The sequence below is a fragment of the Leopardus geoffroyi genome, chromosome B1 (genome assembly GCF_018350155.1).
Source record: "Leopardus geoffroyi isolate Oge1 chromosome B1, O.geoffroyi_Oge1_pat1.0, whole genome shotgun sequence".
Classification (NCBI taxonomy): Eukaryota; Metazoa; Chordata; class Mammalia; order Carnivora; family Felidae; genus Leopardus; species Leopardus geoffroyi.
In genome coordinates, this window is record NC_059327.1 from 148,830,535 (window position 1) to 148,851,132 (window position 20,598).

The 20,598-nt window shown below is 37.0% G+C and overlaps 2 long non-coding RNA genes across 2 annotated transcripts; one reads left to right on the forward strand and one right to left on the reverse strand.

Moving 5' to 3' along the window:
- Positions 1-79: 79 nt before the first annotated feature.
- On the reverse strand, positions 80-3,315 carry LOC123583402. The gene is made up of 3 exons (XR_006704847.1): positions 3,263-3,315; positions 1,968-2,009; positions 80-197 (listed from the first exon to the last, which is right to left on the reverse strand). It is a non-coding gene; the product is annotated as an uncharacterized LOC123583402 (long non-coding RNA).
- A 9,694-nt stretch (positions 3,316-13,009) lies between these two features.
- LOC123583409 lies at positions 13,010-19,530 on the forward strand. The gene is made up of 2 exons (XR_006704849.1): positions 13,010-13,070; positions 19,148-19,530. It is a non-coding gene; the product is annotated as an uncharacterized LOC123583409 (long non-coding RNA).
- The last annotated feature ends 1,068 nt before the right edge of the window (positions 19,531-20,598 follow it).

Here is a 20,598-nt window from a genome sequence, read left to right on the forward strand (position 1 = left end):
CTGTTTGAGTTTATTTACTTTGTCAAAAATCATTTCAGAGGAGATCTACTACACTCACAGATGAATATGAAGTTACCTTGTGTTCTTTAAATGGGTACAAAATTTTGAGATCCATCATCTTCCAGAGAATAAGGCAGATCTTCTTCGAGAGGCTGGCGTTCAAACTGATCAACATTAAAGTCAATATCACTTAAAATCTAAAGATAAAATACACAAAGGAGAAGGAAAATGTTTCTGTTGGCGAAAATAACATTCTGACTGAAGGCTTGCTTATTTTGGTTTTGTGACAGAGTTTTGAATATATTCTTTCAGTGCTTATGAGAAGTATTGCTACCAGTTATTTCTGACATGAAAACATGCTCACATTCCTATATAGGTTTTCTTGACATACTCCAATGCCTCTACATATTCTATGGGGCAATGGGTAGGCAGAATAAAAACTCCCACTCTGTACTTTTCCAGAAGGTGGCAGATGATAAAAAAGAAAATCCCTATGGGGAGAGAAATCCCCACCTCCCTAGAGAATTTTTGGACTCTTCTGATACCTCTCCAGAATGTTCCAAAACTCCAGGTCATATTACATCATAGTGGTATGATTACAAACATATCCTTGGAATAGAAATTTCTTATTCTTTAAAAAATTTTTAGAAGTTTGTTTTTTATTTTGAGAGAGACAGAGACAGTTCAAGTGGGGGAAGGGCAGAGAGATGGGAAGACCGAGAATCCCAAACAGGTTCTGCACTGATGCAGGGCTTGAACTCACAAAACTCTGAGATCATGACCTAAGGCCAAAGACTCAGATGCTTAGCCAACTGAGCCACCCAGGGGTCCCAAAATTTCTTTTTAAAATGAGGACATTTAAAGGGGCACCTAGGTGGCTCAGTCGGTTGAGCATCAGACTGGATTTCAGCTCAGGTCAAGATCTCCCGCGTTCCTGGCATCCTGAATCAGGCTCTGGGTTGACAGACCACTTGGGATTCTCTCTCTTCCTCTCTTTGTGCCCCTACACCCCTCTAAACAAACAAACAAACAAACAAACATTAAAAAAAATAAAATGAGGATATTCACTAATGATTCCTGTAACTAAAAGGGAGAGTGTCCATATACTTGCTTTACAATGTCTATATCCTTTTATATCTCTTACAGTATTTTTTCAGTAACTTCATAGTTTCATTTTAAGCTAAGTAATCATTTTTGTACCTGAATATATTTCCTTATCCAGATCTGAATACTAATGACATGATAAAGATATTCTATCACAGGCAACACAGTAATACTAAAGTTCTACTTTACTATATACCTTAAAATATAATTCATATATTTCCAAACAAGATGTACCATTGGTCCATTACCCAGTTATAAAAATAGGTAGATTGATATTTCAATCAAGGAAAAAAACCATCAAAGCGCACAGGTAGGATTTAGCATTCATGTTGCCCTCTGATTTAAACTTAAGTGCATAAATAGGAGGAATTTATATATTATGTTGTCTTACATAGAGCTCAATCAAAAGTAAAGGACTCTAATTAAGAAGCAAATGGAGGTTCCTGGCTGGCTCAGTCAGTAGAACATGCAACTTTTGATCTCAGGGTTGTGAGTTTGAGCCCCATTTTGAGTGTAGAGATTAGTTTCAAGGAAAGAAAAGAAAAGAAAAGAAAAGAAAAGAAAAGAAAAGAAAAGAAACAAATGGACTAGAATGAACCTATTTCAGAGTGCCAAATGAATGCATTGGAATACTCTGTGGAAAAAAATGCAAAAGACTCTATTGTCTGAATTTATATTAAAGTTTTTAAAGTTTAGGAAGATAGCATTAATATTATATCACCTAAACTTTTGACAGTAACTAGAGTACATCAGTTTTCATAAAATGATTTCTCTGAGAGTTAAGACATTAGTTGCTGCAAATGTGGTATTAGAAAATATAGAACTAAGAGTTATCTTTAAATGTAAATATATTAAAATGTTACCTCTTCGCTGAGGGAATCATAGTTGCTTTGAACATTTCCCCACTAAAAAAAAAGGCAAAAAGTGGTATACTTCATTTAGTTATTTTAATATTTTAATTTTAGCATATTTTCTATTAGAATACATAGTTATTTTATATTGAAAATGGTTACAGAAGAAATTGTTAGCAAAATACACTTGTCTGGGTCTCATAATTAATTACATTGTGTAGTCATTAAAAAAGATTATCTCGGGACACCTGGGTGGCTCAGTCAGTTAAGTGTACAACTCTTGATGTAAACTCAGGTTGTGATCTCAGGGTCGTGATGTCGAGCGCCTATTTGGGATCCACTCTGGGCATGGAGCCTGCTTAAGATTCTCTCTCTCCCTTTCCCTATGCTTCTCCGCTTGCTCCCCTCACACTCTCTCTCTCAAAAAAAAAAAAAAAAAGATAATTTATTATGATGCTGGTAGAAAATAGTATTTTCTCTGATAATTTTTAATTTCTATTTTGGATTAAGATTTTGACTACGCACACACATATATAAATATAATACACACATGGATGAACACACCCTATTATATTTTATTGAATACTCCACTTTTTAGCTGATAGCAGACATAATTAACACAATGTTTTTAGATGCCTGCAAAGGCCTTGAATAAGGATCATCAACTTGATAGGATCATATAGGAAATACAGTCCATGTTTTACTCAGATATAATGCATTATATCTTTGATCTAGCATGACAACGATCAATTAAAGTGAAAGTATTGATCCATTGGTCAACGTGGATAAGTCTCAACAACATTAAGATTGGGGGAAAAAAAGCAAGTTGCAGAAAGACACATACAATTGCATGTCTTGTTTATGTAAAATTTTAAACCCTCACAAACCCCCCTTTAAGTGCCATATACATGCACGGTAAAATGGTCCCCTTAAGTGCCATATACACACATGCTAAAATGCTACGAACAAGCCAGGGGGGCATCTACACAGACTTCACAATGGTTGACATCTGGGATGAGGCAAAGGACAATCAAATTTCCAAGGGAAACTTCAGCAGGGCCGACAACATATGTTTCTTTCACCACGAACTATAAGGTTCAATGTGGTAAGTTGTTTACATTTGTACAATATAAGTGGTGAGAAAATGGATTTTTAGAAATTCCTTTTAAATATTTAGGTCAAAGCAATGCACGTTTCATTACTGAATTTATAACTTAAGACACGGTCTCACCATACACAAATTGCCACCTCAGACATTTTTGAAAAAACAGTTGTAAAGGTCTCACTCATATTCTTCTTTTACTTACTGTTCTTTGCATGAGCACACTCAAAATACTAATCAAGACCAGGAATTTCATTGTAGATTTCTGTGGGGGAAAAACATTAACGTATGTGCTTCAATAAAGTGGAAATTTATACCGGCAGCAAATCATCTGATTGCAAGGAACACAAAAGGGAGAGTTAAAATAAGAAAGGAAAATGAAATGGTCTCATGTGTACACAATGTTTTACCTAGACTTCCTTATTTCCCAAAGCACTTCACTTAAACGAGCTTTTTAGATGAGAGCAAATTAAGTAATGGATAAGGTCATGTCACTAGAAAATGATTTTCTCAACCTAAACTCTACCTCTTTAGAACTGTCATTGCTTGGGGGTACCTGGGTGGCTCAGTGGGTTAAGCATTCCAGTTCAGCTCAGGTCATGATCTTGCAGTTCAAGAATTCCAGCCCCCAGTGGGCTCTGTGCTGACAGCTCACAGCTTAGAGCCTGCTTCCGATTGATTCTGTGTTTGCCTCTCTCTCTGACCCTTCTCTGCTTGTACTCTGTCTCTCTCCCTCTCTCAAAAATAAATAAAAACATTAGAAAGAGAAAAGAAAAAAGACCTTCTATGACACACCTGGTGTGTGGCTGGTTAAGTGTCTGACTTCAGCTCAGCTCATGATCTCGTGGTTAGTGAGTTCAAGCCCCGTGACGGGCTCTGTGGGGGCAGATCAGAGCCCAGAGCCTGCTTCAGATTCTCTCTCTCTCTCTCTCTCTCTCTGCCCCTCCCCAACTCGCACTCTGTCTCTCAAAAATAAATGAACATTAAAAAAAAATAAACTTCTTAAAAAAAAACTGTCATTGCTTAAACTCAGCCTTACCTTTCACTACATTAAAGAGTAAATTCATTTCCCTATAGAAAATGCTATTCCATCCTAATTTCATGTGTGGCTAGATTAGCTGAGGCTGGTGAACATCTCCAGAACATGTCCATTTTGTATGTTGCTGCCACTCATTTCTATCTACTCTTATTTTTTTTTAATATTTATTTCTTTTGGAGAGAGCACAGGCTGAGGAGGAGCAGAGAGAGGGGGACAGAGGAACCCAAGCTGGCTCTGCGCTGACAGGCTGACAGCAGAGAGTCCAATATGGGGATAGAACTCAGGAAGCCCGAGATCATGACCTGAGCCAAAGATAGCCACTCAACCAACTGAGCCACCCAGGTGTTCTATCCTCACTTTTTATACACGCACACGCACTCACAAACACATGTCACAACATTGGCCTATTTAAAGGGTAAATCCTTCCTATTAAGGATGATTAAGCATTGATCTTACACTCAAGAATAAAGGTAGGAGGTATTTTATTTATCAGTATTTCTCCCTATATACGCAAGAGTTTTCGAAAGGAAGATATCTCTACAACTCACCCAGTGAAGAGAAATAAGCTAATGTAATTATTCTATAAACATTTTTCTGTCTGCCACTCAGAAAAATTAGGTTTCTGAAATTCTGTGATCTGACTGCTTAGGGAATTGTTAAACTCCAGATATTTTGTAGATCTTATAATTACAAGGATTTCGCCTAGCATATTTGAGACTACTTCTATAGTTATAATGCCGTTCTGAACATGTTCAGTGAGATTTGAAATATATATTTTTATAATATATATAATATATTATATATATTTATATATATATTTATTTATTATTCTATAAAGCCATACATGTTCTCATCCACGAAGGACCATTCTTTATGCATACTTTTATCCATACCAGCTAGACGCAAGGCTTGACACATGTTATGCCATTAAATAAATATTTCAGGAACATATATATCAGCTAGCCCTGGTCTCAGTGAAAATATATATCTTAGTCTAATGCATTTGTGAAATTCTTAAGGAAAAAAAGTGCACAACTTCATACTTTATCTAAATTTTTCTATTTATGTGGTGCCCCCCCCTCCACTTGGAAAAACAATTTGAAAGTCCCCTGATGCCCCTCGTATACCTGGAGGTAAGGCTATATGAAACTATTATTCACATGTCTGAGGAAAATTACTAGCACCTCTATAATTTATGCTGTGGATAAAGAAAGTTAAAATTCTTAATCTTTCATCATTGTCCTTGCTTCATCTTTTTTTTTAACTTTTTTTCCCAATAGAATTCATTTGGTGATATTCAATTTCACCAGTTCTTTGATGCACAATTTCCCACATTAGTGTCTCTGAAATTCAATTTAAAATATTTTACAATATAATTTTGTATTTAAAAAGTTATATTTTTTTTTACACAGAAAGTCACAAACTAGATCAAAACATTTCATGGTGCAGGGATATTATTAAACCTTCTAACTTAGCTTAATTGTCTGCATAGCATCTATCTATCTAATCTATTATCTACTTTCTAGTTAATAGTACTTAAAGTAATAGTTTGTCATAGGTTGAATATGGAAATGTTATATCATAATTTTCCTTCTTTACTCATAAATGTCTAAACTCTCAGCTGTAAAATTTGATAGCATAATGTTTCTTTTTTTTCCTTGAACAGACGACCTGCTGTCATCAGCAATAACCACCCTGACCCCACTAGAAACCTGGAAGAAATGTCTGAAAACAAATGCTGTTTATACGTAGAGAAAATAAATTCTAGCCATATTCATCAAAACAGCTCATGGGGGACAAATTAAGCTCTGAGTTGCACAACTTTCAGAGTTTACATTCATGTAAATTAAAAGCCACTTCCAATTTTAGCCATGAAAATATAGGTTCAAATAAAATGTTTATATGAGTACATAATGTAGCTATAGAACATTTTGAAGGAAGCATACAGAGAAACATATTAAGTTCATTGGGCCCATTGTTAAATTGTTTTAGCTGCCACTTTATACAAAATAATATGCTATGCACTGTGATAATTATGAAGAACAGTAAAATATTATTACTATAACATTCATATTCCTTTCAGGTTTTAGAATCCCAAACTGTACCTTGAAATTGAATAACCGAGCAACAGTTACCATTTAAAAATGCTTTCTGAGATACCACAGAGGGCTTACCTTCTGATTTCACATTCCCCTCATCTACTTCAGAATTTGTCAAATAATTGCATATTCACTAATTCATGTTCTGTATAGAGCAATGAATATAATGTTCTTATTTTCTTATAATGATCTTAATTTCCAACCAAAGATCTTATAATCTTAACTTCCATTCCTGGTATAATCAATAAATTTTTTCCTCCTGTAGAACATACCTAAAAAGGATTAGATGTACTTAAATAATTTTTACTAGTATTACCTGATTCTCAAGATCTGTAATAGGCAAAGAGTCTTTCTAATATGACCTGAGACTCAGCCCCACAGCTATTTAAACAGTTTTTTTTGTGTGTGCGTAGGGCAAAGCTGTTATCTTTCTTCATGTCAATCTTTTCATTCAAGCATCCCCAGAACTTTATACGGTCAGTCAAGTAATCATTTCAAGGACCTTTAACTTTTCCTGAAAAGTTTCATCTTTCTATTATAATGAGGAATCATAGCAAGTGTAGGTTGAAATGTCCATTTATGCTATTTTAAATGGATCGCTCAGAGGCTAAGTCAGTGTTTTCTCTGCACAAATAAAGTGAAACATGTCCTCGGTAGAATAGTAGAGTTGCTTATTCTTACTGGAGAAAGGGCTTGCATCGATACCTAGTCTAGATATTTAATTTCTTTGAAATCTTTGTCATAATTTGGACAAGGTGTATATGGCAGTGTGCAGTATCTGAAACTAATGAGATCTGGTGGACATTTCATAGGATCCTTTTGAGTCTTCCATTAAAGAAGAATACCGAGTGGGGTGTGACATATACAGTGCTAGAAACAGGGAGGCCAGTCAGGAGGTTATTACAAAAATCTAGGAAATATGTCACAGTTGTATGAGCATGGGAATGTTGACAAATGACTAGATTCTGCATAATAGGAAGTTTCAACTTGCTGGATTTAGTGAGAGATCATATGCATAATGTTAGAAAAAAAGCAGTCAAGGATAATACCAAGGGTTTAGTCTTCAGCAAATGGAAAACTAATGTTGGCATTTATTGAAAAAAGATAGAACGGGTAGGGTAGAAGGAAGATTGGGAGATTGGCATTCAAAAGATATAATAGTTGAGATGCTTATTTAACACACAAGTCAAGTCAGACAAGCAGTTAAATATATGAATCCAGAATTCAGAGGTTATATCCAGGTTTTAGATAAAATTCAGGAACCACCATCATGACAGTATTTAGGTGGCATTTAAGCCATGTGATGGGATGAGACCAACAAGGGAATAAGTATAGAGAGGAAAAGGAGAAGCCAAAGACTGATGATCCCTGAGACCCTGAAGTAGTAAGAAATCGGGGTGGGTGGCGGGGAACGGGGGGAAGAAAAGGAATCAGCAAATGTGACTGACACTGAAACCTCATGGAACTAGGAGAAAATGCATAAGAATGTCTTATGCTAGAAGATTGCTGAAAGATTTATTTTAAGGTGGTGGGACTGCGCAACTTAAATGCTGTAGGAAGGTCAAGGAAGGTGAGAACCAAGACAAGACCACTGATTTGGTAGCATGGATATCACTGGTAACTGGCCAGAAATTTGGAGTGAGGTTCAGTTTAGAAACCCTAATGGAGCATGCTTAAGGGAGATTCAGAAGCAAAAGGTCTAGGAAATATTTCAAGTGACAGAATGGCCACAGATATGTATCGAGCAGGGTCCAGTCAGAAGAGAAAACACAAGGATTTGAACAGAAGGAACATAATATAACTGATTGTGTTAGCCAGCTAATTAGAGAAGTGAAAAGGCAAAAAAGAAACTTTAGGAAGCACCTACCATCCATGGGTTTAGGGGAACTGAGAGAAGACATGGTTTTAAAAGCTTACTGTTTTGGCCTTAGGCTTTTTGGGGCTGGGACCCAGAATTCTGATGATGAGGCACAGACTGGCTACTGTCGCTACCTCTGAGAGGGAGTGATGAGATTGGTTTGGGGTGTAATGGAAAAATTGCAAATGTGGACCAAACGTGTTGCTACTACAATGATTTGTCACTGCTGTGATAAAGATACATTGTTGGGGAGAGCTGATAGAGAAAGGAATAGAAGGAGTGTCTGTTACCTCTTTCTGAGTACCCGTTATGGAAAAAGTCTAGTAGATCACTGGCAGAAGGAGGAATGGAATATGGTTTGGTAAGGTGTTCAGCCTTACCTTCACAAAGAAGAGTACAGAAGGATGGTTGTGAGCTGACAGAGTAGCTTAATGACAGTTACAGTTCATCTCTTTGGTTGCTCAGCATTTAACACTCCCTTATACATATATTTTAATTTCCATACAACAAATGAACTTCATGCCTTCACTTAAGAAGGTCCAACTGTCCTGCATGTTTATTTTGCTTTCTGCTCAGGCTTCAGGTGATTGGGGCTCTTCACCTGAGTTGGGGAAGTGACCTAGACTTTTGTTTCTGGAAGGTCAGGATCCTCACTGGTCCCATCTTTTCTCTTTCATGTTATATAATTTTCCATTAGCTTTTCCTATTAGAAAAGAAGAAAAGAAGCACCAAAACCCCCATCCCCACCCCTGGGCTGTAGGCTAAGTGTATCTTGGGACCACTGTCTAGGGAGCCCTGATTTTGTGTCTCTCTGTGTGTGCTTATAGATTCAGTGGTAGTCTGGAGTCATCCCAAGTTCAAACTCAGTTGGAACATTTTGATTCTCAAGCATTTATTCTTCTCATGGGACATAAGATCTCTGAAGCAGCAGAGTGCAGAACTATGGAGATGAGAAACAACACTTCTATTGACTGGGTTCCTAAGCATCAAAGGTAGAGAAGCTACTCACAATTCCACCCCACTATTCCAGAAGCTATGTAGTATAATCATGGTGGAAAATAATTGTATATTTGAAGCCAATACTGCAGCTTATAAGATAGAAGCTCATCTTTTGGGGAATCTTGGTCTACCAACCGGCACCATAACTAGTTGCTAGTAGAACATTCTGTCCACCGTTTTTTCAGGCCAGGTGCTTTTGACGATGGGTTACCTGGCAAGACCTGTGAATCCCTTGGCTGTTCTTCTTTTCCTGTGAAATGAGTCCTAGAAGGGAGACAGTATTATGTAGAATATAATTGTGGCAAATAAGGTATTTTGTAAGTCTGTGGATGACGTTGCTGGCAGAATATTATGAGACGGGAGAATTAGTAGCTATCAAGGATACAAACCTATGTCTGTGAGAACAAAACGTTGCTCCTTTCATAATGGGAATAGTCTCATAGAATCAGTCTGTCACCAGCTAGGCCCATTGATTTCTTTGGGGACTGACGCCGTAGTGAGGGCTCGCTTTGGTCTCTACTGAGGCCAGGAGTAGTTGAGTCACATCAGACTATATATAAGTGAAAATCCATGTTTTCAACACCTTGTCGGCCTCCATCTGCCATTGTGGTCACTTTTGCCTGAGCCTCTTAAATAAGCTTGTGATGACTGGGGGAAAAGGATGGCCAACATTCCCAAGCATGCTGTCATGTGCTGTTGAATATTGACAACTTCAAGCCCTTGATTAGCATTCACATCATTTTCCAGAAGCTAAATGGAACAATATACAGCAAAGAAAACTATAAAATTGAGATAACGCCCATAGGGAACCCTGCAAGTGTACTTTTCTAATAGTGATCAAAAGAAGCAAGAGTCAAAATAGTATGTAGTAGCATTTGTTTTATAAAATGTTAAAAATTAGGCAAAACTAAACGATAGTAGTTTAGGGAATGCATCCAAGGTGGTAATATTAAAAAGAAAAACAGAATTAATTACCTTAGCCCACTAGGAGTTTTTAACTCTAGAGATAAGGAAGGGGGTAGATTGATAAAAGGACACATAAAGGTGTCCCATGAGGTGGTAGAAATGCTTTATAACCTGATGTGAAATTTCCAATTGTTGGAGGCTTCATGTGTCTTTGTGTTAGAATTGTTTACTGTAATGTATATCGAATGGACTTTTTTGAAGTGCCATGGATCTCATCAACAACAACAACAAAGCCTTAAAATGTAAAGCTAAAATTTTTGACAATTTGAATGTAATAAAACAATGAGGGAGACAAAGAAATTGGAAAAGTTCCTAGTCTTCTGGTTTGGAGGAATTTCCTGTGTCTCAGACCTGATCCCTGTCTTCTCATTCCATGCTTTGTGCTTCACAAAGGACCTGACATCAATTCAGAGCATGAGCATTTACTTTTCACTCACCTAACCCCCATCAATACAGTCAAAAGAGAAAGAGTGAACAGTAATGAAAGAAACCAAAATATTATTGTAATGATAGGTGTAACTCAAATTTCATACCCTCGCAAATAATGAATCAGAACATTTCACAGTACTTTGCAATAAAAGCATAAAAAAGATGACACTTCCTCTATGATAAAATGTCATGTTTGTTCAAAAATGCCACGTTCTGTTGGATGAAAACTTTTCTTCCACCCTATGAAAAACTCAACGAAAGACTGTGTTCCAAAGGTGATACTATTATGTCACATAATGTTCCACTAGCAATTATGATTTGAGAAGGTTTTCTATTGTCTTGATATTTACACTTTAGTTCATCTTCTTCAGCTTGTCTTTTAGCTACTCACATTTGTAAATTCTTTCACAGGCCTGCAATTTATACCGAAGAAAAGAGCCCGAGTCTTGACAACAAAATCATTAAAACTGACTTCAACGTGTGATCACAAATGTATTGCAAAATATTTAGAAGTGGATAGTGAATATATAATGAAAGAAAAGATACCATTATGTTGGTCTTAGTGTCAGATTATTGGCTAATTCAAATTCAAATTAGTCCCTATTTCACTCTAGGACGGGGAGGCAAATTTATCTCAAACAAAAATTTTTCTTAGATTCTCACTTAAAAAAAATCTATCTCCTAATGGCTACACAGAATATTAGTGCTAATATTCTGATCCACCATAAGATTTGGGGCAAAATTACATACACAAGAAATGTTCCTAAGAAATTATTTCAGACTAACTATACGATAAAGGTTTTTAAGAATCCCTTCCTCCTTCATTCCTTAAGTCCTTTTTATCTCATTCTCTCTCTCTCTCTCTCTCTCTCTCTCTGTTAATAAAAAGATTGATCACCCAGTATATCCCAGGCATTGTTGTAGACCCTGATAACAAAATGGTGAATAAGACACAGAAATTTCTACCTTATGGAGCTGATTTTTGTGGAGGGTAGATGAGGCTGACAATAAGACAAATATGCAAATAAATAACAACTTATAAAAGGATACTCATGGGGTGCCTGCCTGGCTCAGTTGAAGAACAAATAACTCTTGATCTTGGAGTCATGGGCTCGAGCCCCATATTGGGTGTAGAGATTACAAAAAAAAAAAAGTAGACTTTAAAAAACAGAGAACTACTTGGGCGCCTGGGTGGTTCAGTCACTTAAACGTCAGACTTTGGGTCAGGTCATGATCTCAAGTTCAGGAGTTGGAGCCCCGCATCAGGCTCTGTGCTGACAACTCAGAGCCTGGAGCCCGGTTTGATTCTGTGTCTCCCTCTCTCTCTGCACTCTCTCTCTGTCTCTTCAAAACAAATAAATAAACTTAAAAAAGAAAAAAAAAAAGATAAGACCACAGGTGGAAAAGAGGAAAAGAGAAATCCACTCTTACTTCTTGCTTCCACTCTTACCCACCATAACTGCCCCCACATGAGCCTTATCCACTCTGCTGTAGAAATGATGTTAAATCAAACATTATTCAAATCATATCACTTCTCCACTTATAAGCCTCCTATGCCTTCTCTATTAATACAGAAGATAGGTGAAGCCACTCACCATGGACACAAGAATTACCTGTTCTAATTAATGACTTTTCTGACCTCGATTTCTGCCATGTTTTCCATCTGGCTCAAGGTCTGAGGGCTCTCTGTCTTTCTCCAACTGTTTTGTGTTTGATCTTATCCAAGAATCTCTGCACTGATTTTTAAATGGCCAGGTGCTTCGTTACCTTTGGGTCTTGCATAAATACCTTGTTTCTGAGGATCTCTAAATAAGTACCCACCAATCCAGCAGTTTTCTGCTCTGTCACTGCCTTCTTTTCTTCATTGCACTATTAGTAGTTCTCTTTTTTTTTTATTAAAATTTTTTTAAATTAATTTATTTTTTACAGCTAAAGAGATAGAGTACGAGTGGGAGAGGGGCAGAGAGAGAGAGAGACAGAATCTGAAGCAGGCTCCCGGCTCTGCTCAGACACTTAACCTACTGAGCCACCAGGTGTGTCATAGAAGGTCTTTTTTCTTTTCTCTTTCTAATGTTTTTATTTATTTTTGAGAGAGGGAGAGAGACAGAGTACAAGCAGAGAAGGGTCAGAGAGAGAGGCAAACACAGAATCAATCGGAAGCAGGCTCTAAGCTGTGAGCTGTCAGCACAGAGCCCACTGGGGGCTGGAATTCTTGAACTGCAAGATCATGACCTTTGCTGAACTGGAATGCTTAACCCACTGAGCCACCCAGGTACCCCCAAGCAATGACAGTTCTAAAGAGGTAGAGTTTAGGTTGAGAAAATCATTTTCTAGTGACATGACCTTATCCATTACTTAATTTGCTCTCATCTAAAAAGCTCGTTTAAGTGAAGTGCTTTGGGAAATAAGGAAGTCTAGGTAAAACATTGTGTACACATGAGACCATTTCATTTTCCTTTCTTATTTTAACTCTCCCTTTTGTGTTCCTTGCAATCAGATGATTTGCTGCCGGTATAAATTTCCACTTTATTGAAGCACATACGTTAATGTTTTTCCCCCACAGAAATCTACAATGAAATTCCTGGTCTTGATTAGTATTTTGAGTGTGCTCATGCAAAGAACAGTAAGTAAAAGAAGAATATGAGTGAGACCTTTACAACTGTTTTTTCAAAAATGTCTGAGGTGGCAATTTGTGTATGGTGAGACTGTGTCTTAAGTTATAAATTCAGTAATGAAACGTAAATTGCTTTGACCTGAATATTTAAAAGGAATTTCTAAAAATCTATTTTCTCACCACTTATATTGTACAAATGTAAACAACTTACCACATTGAACCTTATAGTTCGTGGTGAAAGAAACCTATGTTGTCGGCCCTGCTGAAGTTTCCCCTGGAAATTTGATTGTCCTTTGCCTCATCCCAGATGTCAACCATTGTGAAGTCTGTGTAGATGCCCCCCTGGCTTGTTCGTAGCATTTTAGCATGTGTGTATATGGCACTTAAGGGGACCATTTTACCGTGCATGTATATGGCACTTAAAGGGGGGTTTGTGAGGGTTTAAAATTTTACATAAACAAGACATGCAATTGTATGTGTCTTTCTGCAACTTGCTTTTTTTCCCCCAATCTTAATGTTGTTGAGACTTATCCACGTTGACCAATGGATCAATACTTTCACTTTAATTGATCGTTGTCATGCTAGATCAAAGATATAATGCATTATATCTGAGTAAAACATGGACTGTATTTCCTATATGATCCTATCAAGTTGATGATCCTTATTCAAGGCCTTTGCAGGTATCTAAAAACATTGTGTTAATTATGTCTGCTATCAGCTAAAAAGTGGAGTATTCAATAAAATACAATAGGGTGTGTTCATCCATGTGTGTATTATATTTATATATGTGTGTGCGTAGTCAAAATCTTAATCCAAAATAGAAATTAAAAATTATCAGAGAAAATACTATTTTCCATCAGTATCACAGTGCATTATCTTTTTTTTTTTTTTTTTTTTTTTTTGAGAGAGAGAGTGTGAGGGGAGCAAGCGGAGAAGCTAGGGAAAGGGAGAGAGAGAATCTTAAGCAGGCTCCATGCCCAGAGTGGATCCCAAATAGGCGCTCGACATCACGACCCTGAGATCACAACCTGAGTTTACATCAAGAGTTGTACACTTAACTGACTGAGCCACCCAGGTGTCCCGAGATAATCTTTTTTAATGACTACACAATGTAATTAATTATGAGACCCAGACAAGTGTATTTTGCTAACAATTTCTTCTGTAACCATTTTCAATATAAAATAACTATGTATTTGGGACACCTGGGTGGCTCAATCGGCTAAATATCCGACTTCTGCTCCAGTCATGATCTCACAGTTCATGGTTTCAAGTCCCAGGTCAGGCTCTGTGCTGACAGCTCAGAGCCTGGAGCCTGCTTCGGATAATGTGTCTCCTTCCCTTTCTGCCCTTCCCCTGTTCATACTCTGTGTCTCTCTCAAAAATAAATAAACATTAAAAAAATAAAATAACTATATTCCAATGACGAATATTCTAAAAAGAAAAGTATTAAAATAGCTAAGTGAAGAATACCACTTTTTTCTTTTTCCTTGCTGGGCAAATGTTCAAAGCAACTATGTTCCTTTCAGTGAAAAGGCAACATTTTAATACTATTATGTTTAAATATAACTTTTAGTTTTATTTTTTCTAACGCCACATTTGCAGCAACTCATTTTTTAAATCTCAAGAAAATCATTTTATTAAAGCTGACGTACTATAGTTACTGTAAAAATTTTAACTAATGTAGTATTAATGCTATCTTCATACACCTTAAAAACTTTAAATTCAGACAGTAGAGTCCTTTTACTTTTTTTCCACAGAGCATTCGATTGCATTTATTTGGCACTCTGAAATAGGCTCATTTTAGTTCATTTGCTTCTTTTTTCTTTTTAAAGTAATCTATATGCCCAGTATGAGGCTCAAAATCATGACCCCAAGATCAAAAGTCACCTGCTCTATTGACTGAGCCAGCCTGGCACCCCCATTTGCTCCTTAATTAGAGTCCTTTACTTTTGATTGAGCTCTTTGTAAGACAACATAATCTATAAATTCCTCCTATGTATGCCCTGAAATTTAAATAAGAGGGTGCAAAGTGGTAACATGAATGCTAAATCCTACCTGTGTGTTTTGATGTTTTTTTTTTAATTGAAATATTAATCTACCTATTTTTGTAACTGGCTAATGGATCAATGGTACATCTTGCTTAGAAATATACTAGTAATTACAAAGGGCTGAACTTTACCACTCCTCTGTTCCTCAATGATGGGATATCTTTTCAGGTCATCTTTATTCAAATCTGGATAAGGAAGTATATTCACCTATAAAAATGATCACTTAGCCTCAAATGAAACTATGAAGTTATTGCAAAAATACTGTGAGAGGTACAAAAGGATATAGACATTGTAAAGCAAGTATATGGACACTTTCCCTTTCAACTGAAGGGATTATTAAAAAATGTCTTCATTAAAAAAATGTTTATTTATTTTGAGAGAGAGAGAGTGAGCAAGCATGTGAGTGGGGTAGAGAGAGAATTCCAAGTGGGCTGTCAGAGCAGAGCCTGAGGAGGGTTTTGATCTGACAAATCGGGAGATTATGACCTGAACTGAAATACAGAGTTGGACATTTAACCGACTGAGCCACCTACATACCCACAAACAAATGTTTTAAAGTAATTCAGGAAAAATTAATGGTGTCATATTTCCACATATTTTCCTTCAAGACTTTATTGAAGTCACCAGCAAATTAAGAGAGAGAAGCAGAGGGTAACAAAATTAGTTTAGAAAAGGGCATTCAAAAAAAAAAAAAAGGAAGAAAAGGGCATTCAATAGAGTCACTGGTATGTATAATTGACAAGAGGCAAATAGATCATATTCCTACAAGACTTTTTATTGAATTGGATTGTCAAAGAAATCTTGAGCTCAGACTAAAAAAAAAAAAAATCATTTGGCTATTTGAGACCTAAAATAACAAATTCCACAGCAGAAGACAGGCATTGGTGGCATTGAAAGCCACCAAGGATGGAAAATCCACTTTAAGTGTGACTGAAGAGAACAATGGATCTAGTATTTATTTCCAGAGTGAGAGAAAAATCGGGGAACTTTCCTCATCTCAAGTCTTTATAATTTCTGCTGAGTGAGATTTTACTATTGTTATGGACAGTGATCATTATATCCAAATGGAGGTGTTTTTTTTTTTTGGTATTTTTTTGTTTGTTTCTTTTAATGCCCATGTCAGTTTTATCACTGTTTATTGGGTATGTTTGTGGGGCAGATAACTTGTCTTTTCCGTTCACTTTTCAGGAGCAGGAGGAGTCTTGAATTTTGGTAGAGAGTTGGAATCCTGAATTTTGTCTTACTTGGCAAGAAAGTCACAGTGTTTTATGCTTGGGAGGAAGAGTAAAATGGATGCTTTTTATTTAGTGAGGGGAGGTGTGCAGATACAGGTTCTATATTTACTAATCTAGTTTTTCTTAATCATCATTATTATTACATTGGGAACATGTGACTGCCTAATAAATAATCGAAGATGGGCAGAAGTGTAGTTCCTTTTTCAGTCCCGGCCACAAAACTTCTTGAAATGTTTCACTTCCTTCCCCTATCAACTTCCATGGAAGCAGCATATTTTGAGGTAATGACATACAGTGAAAGGAACACAGATTTTTCGATTCACTATTTGAAGGAAAAGCCCCTACCAGAACCATCCAACTTCCAATGGACTGTGGTATAATTGAGAAAAAATTATTCGGTGAAACTGCTGAGATTTGGGGTTCTATTTTATAGGAATCAGTTTAACTATTGCTGGAGAGAAGCCGTGAGGTAAACAAATATATAAAGTCATAAAGGTAGTGAGAAGTCCTGTTATTGCGGGTAAGGATTAGGAATTATTCTGATACTGGGAGTCATGCAACTCTTTAGTTAGGGGAGTGACACGATCTAACCTAGGGTTGAAAGAGAGGATGGATGGGCAAAGGTGTCTGCAGGGGCAGCAGTTAGGAAACTGTTGCAGTAATTCAGGTAAGAAATGATGACGGCTTTGGACAGATGGTAGCAGTGGAAATGGTGAGAATGTGTTCTGTTGTGCACGGATCCCAAAGGTAAAACTGACAGTACATACAGACAGCCTAGATGTGGCTTATGAGTGAAAGGGATGGTTAAAGGAGGTCCCAAGAATTGTGTGGCAGTTTCCTGACATGGGAAGGATAGCAGGAGAGACAGTTTGCCATGTCTTTAGAACACGAAAGGTGAGCAGTTCCATTTTTACTCCTAGAAGGCTCAGGAATAAGTCAAACTGAATGTTTCTCAAGCCTACCTAGTTAAGGTTGACTTACGATCAGTGATTAAAAAAAAAATGCACATTGGGGCGCCTGAGTGGCTCAGTCCGTTGAGTGTCCAACTTCAGTTCGGGTCACGATCTCCAGACAGTGAGTTCGAGCCCTGCTTAGGGCTATGTGCTGACAGCTCAGAGCCTGAAACCTGCTTCGGCTTTCCCTCTCTCTCTGCCCCGCCCCTGCTCCTGGTCTGTTCTGTCTCTCAAAAATGAATAAACATTAAAAAATTTTTTTAAATGCACTGAAATTAAGTAATACAAATTCCTTCAAGTTATTAAGCTCTCAAAAAATTAAATTTCTTTCTCCTTATAAAGTTATCTTTAAAGTTAAAAAAAAAAGACTCCCTCATTTTTTTATTGCAGTGAGTCTGAGCATTGCATTAGCCCTGCTGGATGGAGTTAGATCTTGTACTCAGCAACAGCAATCAAGGCCATAAATTCTCATTCTTACAGGTTTCCAAGAAAGTTCCCAGAAGTGAGTGTAGTGTTGATCTCTGTCGTATTGCTTTTGCTTGTCAAAACTTAGTATGTCGGAGGATAGAGAGATAACGAAAAAACGGAAAAGATTAATGTTACCACTATTCTGTAGGCTAGTAGCTAGTTTGTGCCAGTTATTTTAATTTATAACTATGTAAGTGCTGTCATCAGGAGTTTCTCAGATGATTGTCATTTGTAGCTTCATCTATTTCATTGGGGGAAATTTTACCCACGCATAGGGTCTTTTTAGACGGTGGCATTGAGATTTCAAAATTTTTGAGTATTTTTGCATGTTGGGACAGTAATGTTATTTAACTTTTATCCAAGGTTTCCTTTGTCCTTTTAGCGTTCCTCCCTCCATCTTTTTATTTAAATTTTATTTACTAACTTTGAAAGGGAGAGAGAGAGGGCAAGAGAGAGCACAAGTCGGGGAGGGATAGAGAGAGAGAATCCCAAGCAGTCTCCAAACTCAGCGCAGAGCCCAATGCAGGGCTCAAACTCACAAATTGTGGGATCATAACCTGAGCCAAAGTCAGGAGTCCGATGCTTAATCAACAGAGCCACCCAGGTGCCCCCTAAAGATCTTAATCACATATTTGTTGCTCCTTTTGTGTTACTAAATACACAATCCTACGATAAATCAAATTAAAGAGATGTCAAAGTTTGTGCCCTTTGGGGCCCCAAAGAATCAAAATTCAAAATCTTTTTCTCAGCTTCTGAATTTTCCGGGTCACTAGAAACCCATGTCACCATATGAGCAGCAGGAACCTCACTTCTGGCACACTTTTCCACCAGAAGTAGTGTATGACTCCAGCCTCCCTGTGCCCTCAATTCTTCTACTATTGTATGCAGTCCCAGGGGAGCCTTAAAAATGTTAACTGATTTCTTAATTAAGTTCTTTTTCTTCCTACCTCGTGTAGGATCAACTCTATTTGCAGGCTGTCAGTCGTTTACATTTTCTTTCCCCTGATTATCAGGTTCAAATAGACTTCACTAGGAACTGATTTATGGGGATTCGCGTATTTGTAGATATGACACTGTGAGTTTGCCAAAGCATTTGTTCATTGCCCAAACAAATACAGTCCATCTTCTCATGTCTGAGTTACTCTCTTATCAGCCCAATACCTAATTTCAGCTTGAATTCTATCTGTTGTCACTGTGGTAGGGTGTGAAATGGCTCCAACTTTGTTCTAATCCCTGGAATCCGTGAATGTTACCTTATTTGGCAATACATAGGTCTTTGAGAGATGTGATTAAATGGAATTGTGAATTGAAATTTTGAAATGGAGAGATTGTACTGAATTATCTGAGTGGGCCCTAAATGTAATCAGAACGTATTCTTATAGAGGGAGGCAGAGGAAGATTTGAACACACCCAAGAGGGAAAACCTTGGGAAGCACAGAGCAGACAGAGGTTTGATGGTGCATTCCTTGAAGACTGGAATGATGCAGAGGCAAGTTAAAGAACGCTAGCAGCCACAGGAAGAAGCTGGAAGAGCCAGAGCTCTCCAAAAGCCTATCGAGGGGTTCATGGCCCTGCCAATACATTAATTTCAGCCCAGTAAAGCTGATTTTCGACCTCCAGAACTGTGAGAGAATGAATTTTTGTTGGCTTATGCCTCCAACTTATTGAGAATTTGTTGTGACAAAAAAATGAAGATAGCCATAATGTTTAACTTCATGCCAGTTTGTGTGTCTTCTAATTTCTAATAAAGTTCTAATTCCATGTACTTTGGTATGCTTTCTCATCCTCCTGCTGATACTTTTCTAAATGAGTAATCTTTGGTAAATCATTTATCTTCTCTGTGACTCATTTTCCTAATGTTTAAGATGGGAGTGATAATAATATCTACTTCATGGTTATTATACAAGCTTAAGTTAATATTTGTTAGGAGCTTAGAACAGCGCCTAGCACTGGCAAGCATTATGTAAATTGATATTAAATACATGATATATATATATATATATATATATATATATATATATATATAATTTATTGTCAAATTGGTTTCCATACAATACCCAGCGCTCATCCCAACAGGTGCCTTCCTCAATGCCCATCACCCACTTTCCCCTCTCCCCCACCCCTCATCAACCCTCAGTTTGTTCTCAGTATTTAAGAGTCTCTTATGGTTTGTCTCCTTCCCTCTCTGTAACTTTTTTTTCCCCTTCCCCTCCCCCCTGGTCTTCTGTTGAGTTTTTCAGGATCCACATATGAGTGAAAACATATGGTATCTGTCTTTCTCTGCCTGACTTATTTCACTTAGCATAATACTCTTCAGTTCCATCCACGTTGCTACAAATGGCCAGATTTCATTTTTTCTCATTGCCAAGTAGTATTCCGTTGTGTGTATAAACCTCATCTTCTTTATTCATTCATCACTTAATGGACATTTAGGCTTTTTCCAAAATTTGGCTGTTGTTGAAAGTGCTGCTATAAACATTGGGGTACAAGTGTCCCTATGCATCAGCACTCCTGTTTAAACAGTAGATGTAACATTTGGAAGGAAGGATAATCGGGGAGAGCCATGGAATGATGGTTGTCTCCCCTTTAACTGCCTTATGTCACATTTTCAAAAGAAATAATTTGGAAACAAACAATTAAAAAATTTTATTTGTATGTGTTTTTTTAGATAGTGTTTATTCAAAAGAAAGACATATTGCCATCATATATTTAAATCTCTAAAAATTATTTACATATTTAGGAAATAGCCGTTTAAAATTTTGGATGGAAAAAGTACATCATAAACATCATTTCTATATAAATGAAGTCTGATGAAAAAATACCACAAGCCAAT